The 5229-nt window shown below is 40.6% G+C and overlaps 2 non-coding genes across 2 annotated transcripts; both read left to right on the top strand.

The window, feature by feature from the left end:
* Positions 1 to 2480: 2480 nt before the first annotated feature.
* Positions 2481 to 2553, top strand: Trnar-ucg (transfer RNA arginine (anticodon UCG)). The gene has a single exon. It is a non-coding gene; the product is annotated as a tRNA-Arg (tRNA).
* Positions 2554 to 4917: 2364 nt separating this feature from the next.
* Trnar-ucg (transfer RNA arginine (anticodon UCG)) lies at positions 4918 to 4990 on the top strand. The gene has a single exon. It is a non-coding gene; the product is annotated as a tRNA-Arg (tRNA).
* Positions 4991 to 5229: the final 239 nt, after the last annotated feature.

Below are 5229 nucleotides of genomic sequence, written 5' to 3'. Positions count from 1 at the left end.
CATCTCACAAATAATTCTATGTCTAGTCCTTTAAGGATGAACGCCAGTGTCTATTGCGATTGTGCTTTTATATAAATTGTTTCTCTAGTAGTTTGCACGTCACCTTGAGTCGGGAAAGAAGGGATGGAAGCAGGAGCTGTAGTAACATTAACCCTTTGCGTCCTTCGAGTGCCGATTAGCACAGAAAACCCCATAGTGTTGTACACACTGTTCAAAGTACCTTTCATGGCACAGAAAGGGTTAACCACAGTATACTTTCGATATAACGAGAAGTTCTCTCCCCACCCCCCCACCCCTGCTCCTGCCCTTGATTCCTGACTGACTATTTGTTTCACTATACATATCTCATAGCACAATTGTCACTCCCACGGCAACTCCCGGTTGTACAATCTCAGGAACAATCCATATTCACATACGATATAAGCTAAAGCAACCAGGGTACAAGGATCCAACTACACAAAATTTCTAAAGTAACATCCGCCAAACGTATGTGTGTCGTGTGAGCTTGTTCTTACGTTTGTTTCGTTGCTTATCTCACCCTACATATTCTGCACAAGTTATATTTTAATGAGTGAAGATAAATGCTTTTAACAACATAACCAGAAGAAAAAATAGATCATGTTAGAGCAATACACATTTGTCTCTTAAAGACTGACGCATGATAAAATTGACCTTGTTAGCATTTTCAAAAGTAGCTCACGTACGCAAATAACGCAAAGACTAAGCTCCTTCTGATCTGTTGAATGCAACCATAGCTAATCCGTGAGATATGATTTGCCCTTGTTATATGCTTCCCACATAATCTAGCTTATTCTGAATAACAGACGTGAACAATGGCGCACAGGATTTACTCGATGTTATTGTATCCGAAAAAGAGATATATTATGCTGGTATGAAATGCAAGTGCGTGTACGGTATATGATATGACTATTGTTTATTCCGCCGGTCGAATAGAGTTTTTTTTATTTATTTATTTATTTTTTTAATTCATGATCCTGTATCTAAAGGGGACACATTGGAATATGCGATCTGCATAAGACATTCATTTTCTCCCCCCCCCCCCCCTCTCCCTCTCTCTCTCTCTCTCTCTCTCTCTCTCTCTCTATCGCTCGCTGTCTGGGTGGTTTGGTATAATTTGTGGAAAAGCTTTAAACCGATTTACTAATATATTGAAATTTACCGATGTTTATTCAGTCCTGACGTATAAGGAGTGACGACCTATTTCACTAACCTGTTCCTCAAAAACATTTTCAGTAGACCTACGTTGTACACGTACTTGGAATCCAGTTTCGTGCAAGTCGGACAAACCTCGGGCAAGCTTTCCTAGGCTGTAAAAAGAATCATTGTCAGAAAAGTATGCATAAACTGTTGATAATATATGCTAAACCAATCTGTTCACTCTTAGCAGTGGTCGGTGGTCAGTAATGACCTCAGAACCACAGAAAAAAGACACTTTTCAAAACATGGATGACTAAGAAGAGCATTTGAAAACGGTTCCATGACATTTGCTTCTGCGACAGTTGCTCCCACGAAATATCTGCACGCTATAAGCCAAACATAGATTATATCGGGTCTAGGGCAAATACCCCCTGGGCAATTACCCCGGACCCTTCCCCTGGCCCTAATCCTAATCCTAATCCTGAACCTAATCCTAACCCAAACCCAAACTCCTAACACTAAACCTAACCCTAACCCTAATCTTAACTCTAACCTTACTACTAACCAGTATTTAGCCGGGGGATAATTGCCCTCTGGGGGTAATTGCCCGGATACGATTATATCCTCAAACATAACACTAACTATAATCCTCACATTAAACTAAACCTAAAACCATATCACAACAGGGAGCAACAGATCGTTTCTGTAATTAATTTCAATTGATGGATGTTTCTTTTCCTGCAATGAAGTAACGAAGCACTTTATTCACCTGCTCCCGTTTATGTTCCAAAGGTAGGAATGTGCTTATTTATTGCTAGGGAGGGCAAGCCTTCGGCAAGCTTTGTGGTTGTTAATGGCAACGTTTTTGAACAAAGCATGCATACAATCAAATACATTACATAACCGGTCTCTTGCCGCAGGAGCAATTTTATGTCGTGTACACCGTCGACAACAGCCAAGCAGGAAGTGGTATTAGCATTAACACGTAAGTGGTGCGTAAATGGCTTTTGCTGATATAATATGGTTGAAAAAGAATATCTGGTGTTCACCTGTAGAGCATACTCCGATGTGCACGTAGTTCACACATGGATATTCATAAAATAGTTTTCACGAAGACTTCTGTTCTTCAAATACCTCAAGTTTCAAAAGCAAGTTTCAAGAGAAGGTCTGCAATGGCCTTTATCTGCATATATGCTCAGACTGAAACTATATGGTGTAACTGAGAACTGGCTTATATGGCGTTGAACTTTGGTTTTTATTTCATCGGCTGCTTGTTCGACTTCCGATTAAAATAGTCAATTGCACAATAATAGGCATCGACCGGCCGCGTGGCCTAATGGATAAGGCGTCCGACTTCGGATCGGAAGATTGAGGGTTCGAGTCCCTTCGTGGTCGCAACAGTTTGCATTTTTGCTGAAGAATACCTACGGCTTTAGATTGCAGGAAATAAAAATATATTTTTTATACCAATTCATGATACACCGACAGAGTAAGAGGGAAAATTGTGCTGCTTGGCATATCAATACTTGGGCATGTTGGAGGAAAAGGGTTAGGGGCTCTCAATAGGGTAAAATTCCCTTTTTGTTTTACATATCGTCATATTTTGGAGGTTTTTTTTTTTTTCACCTCTCATGTTTTTTTATGAGTTCCATAAAAGAGAAGAAGTCGCACTAATCAAAGATACACACAGGCGATTAGGTTTGTATTTCATCCATTCATCGTAAGCGAAAGTGGACGATACTTTACTATGAAATATTTGGACTATTTGGATTATTTCAGATAAGGTATTTGAAGGCAACACTCACAATTTCATACAAATGTATCTCTCTTTTGACTATGTGTAATCTAGATAAAACCTACTATTAGTCTGAGTGTTTTATTTTACTTTCTTATGTTTTTGCTAAAGTCAGCTGCAACGTCAATATTCTTCTTTCATATCTCCACACCATGTGAAAAAAAAAAGATATGGTCAACACCTGACGTGGGCGTATATGCATAGATACCGAATTTAATTTGAACTGTCGTTCGGTAAATCGAGCAGACCACTTTTCTCTCCCCCCGCTCCGCCCTTTTCCTGTCCTTTTATTCCGACTTCTGGGTATCTGTTTCAGAGAATGATACGAAGATGCGTTTTTCTGACGGGAGGCATTTTCTTCCTCTTCTTCTCCCTTTCCCCTCCTCCACTCTCCCGGAGTCAAAAGCCTCTCATCATACCTCTCAGCGATTTTTTTTTTTTTTTCTGGAGTAGTGGCGGGAGCACTTCGCGCCATAGCAACCCCTCCGGGGTACACCACAGGGATCTGGATGCGTTACCGTTGCTAGGGACGGAGGCAGGTCATTCTTTATACAGTGTAGACGCTCCTCCATATTTTCTCCGATGTTGTTGACAATCCATCCGCTCAAGGGATTTAAATTTTGTTTCCTTTGCAGGCTGATGAGCGGAAGAATCAACCTACTTTTGGTTGTCTTGACAGAGAAACACTGTGCCGAGTTGATACAGTTTCCTGAAGATTGCTAGTCACCTGAAGTGGAATCTTTTATGTGCGTGAGTTGTGACTCTCTCACACAAGGGACATTCAGTTTATTAAAGTCCTATCCTAGGGACATAATGTGTTTTTCTTCTCTTACTAGAGAAGAAGGTATTATTAGACACAAGATTGTTCAGTTGGACAACAAGTAAATGCAATTGTCATAATCGTGCGAAAAACAGCCGATGCTCAAAATTGAAAATGGGGATGGGGTGCAACTGGTCTTCACGTAAACTCAAGAAACGCACCCTCTGTTGCTTTCTACCCTCACAGCCCCGGAGTCAAAGTACAGCGTGAAGGGGTCAGCATGGTCCCTAAGCGGCCTCATCTGAACAGATCTGCCAAATCTCCTCCGTCGTTCACATGCCATATAGCCATTGTCACTTGATACTCCGCTCGATCTTCACATCAAATAGAACAGTTGTCGGGAGGACCTAACTTACACCCTTTTGCGGCAGCTTTTTTTACGCATCTCTTCGCCGTGCGCAAGGTGTTTGACATCTTCTGCACTTTGCGAGAGAGAGGGGGTGTTGATGGTGTAATGCATCGAGAGAGGGGGAGAAGCTATGAAGCAGCTGTGTTGCGGTGGGTTTAAAGTGCATAGAAATCATCTTCAAGATGGCCTTAATCGATAGTTTGAAATGAAGTGAATAGACTGGTTGAGGTTTCATTGAAAATAAAGCGGACCTGAAATAAGGGAGTTATTGAAAGTTTCGCATGCTGTCACAAGCCAGTAGCAGCAGCTCCGCTTTATGCAAACTTCTGAACTGATGATAATTATATAAACAACTTCGATTCTGAATAAGCTTCGGCCGTTGAGTTCAGTCTATTATTTTTTTAATAAAAAAAGGAGAAAACTTTATAATGTAGAATTGCACTTCAAAAATACAAAGAGAGACTAAGAAGACTTGTTTTCGGTGTGGCATTAATTCAAGATACTGCACAACACAGATAAATAGATAGATAGATAGATAGATAGATAGATAGATAGATAGATAGATAGATAGATAGATAGATCTCACAGACAGATAGACAGACAGATAAAAAGTTACGATAAATAGATAGATGAATAGATAGATAGCGATGGATAGCTAGAAGAGGGAGAGAGAGGGGGAGGGGGTGAAAGAGATCAGGAGAACAATGAGAATGAATGATTACAATACTTGCACATTTTTTACTTACACCTGCAACATAGGTATGTTTTATAATGCAACCCCCTGCAGCACGACCGGGCCGCGTGGCCTAATGGATAAGGCGTCCGACTTCGGATCGGAAGATTGAGGGTTCGAGTCCCTTCGTGGTCAATAAAACTTTTTGGCGTTCTGTACATGAATTTATTATTTAAAGTCGGCCGACTTCATTTACGTAATAAACTCTAATTTTTCTTGTTCAGGCTGTTCGTATGAGCTGTTCTAATAATTGAGAGCAAAAACAAGCACAACTGTTTTGAACAGCAGGTTGGTATAATTTACACACTTGTAGGCAGACTGACAAAAAATGATCGCCATGGTGTGCTTTATCGGGTATCATATAAACGCTCTCT

Source organism: Diadema setosum, chromosome 20, assembly GCF_964275005.1.
Source record: "Diadema setosum chromosome 20, eeDiaSeto1, whole genome shotgun sequence".
NCBI lineage: Eukaryota > Metazoa > Echinodermata > Echinoidea > Diadematoida > Diadematidae > Diadema > Diadema setosum.
Note: the sequence above shows the minus strand (reverse complement) of the source record. Positions and strands in the feature narration are given on the sequence as shown.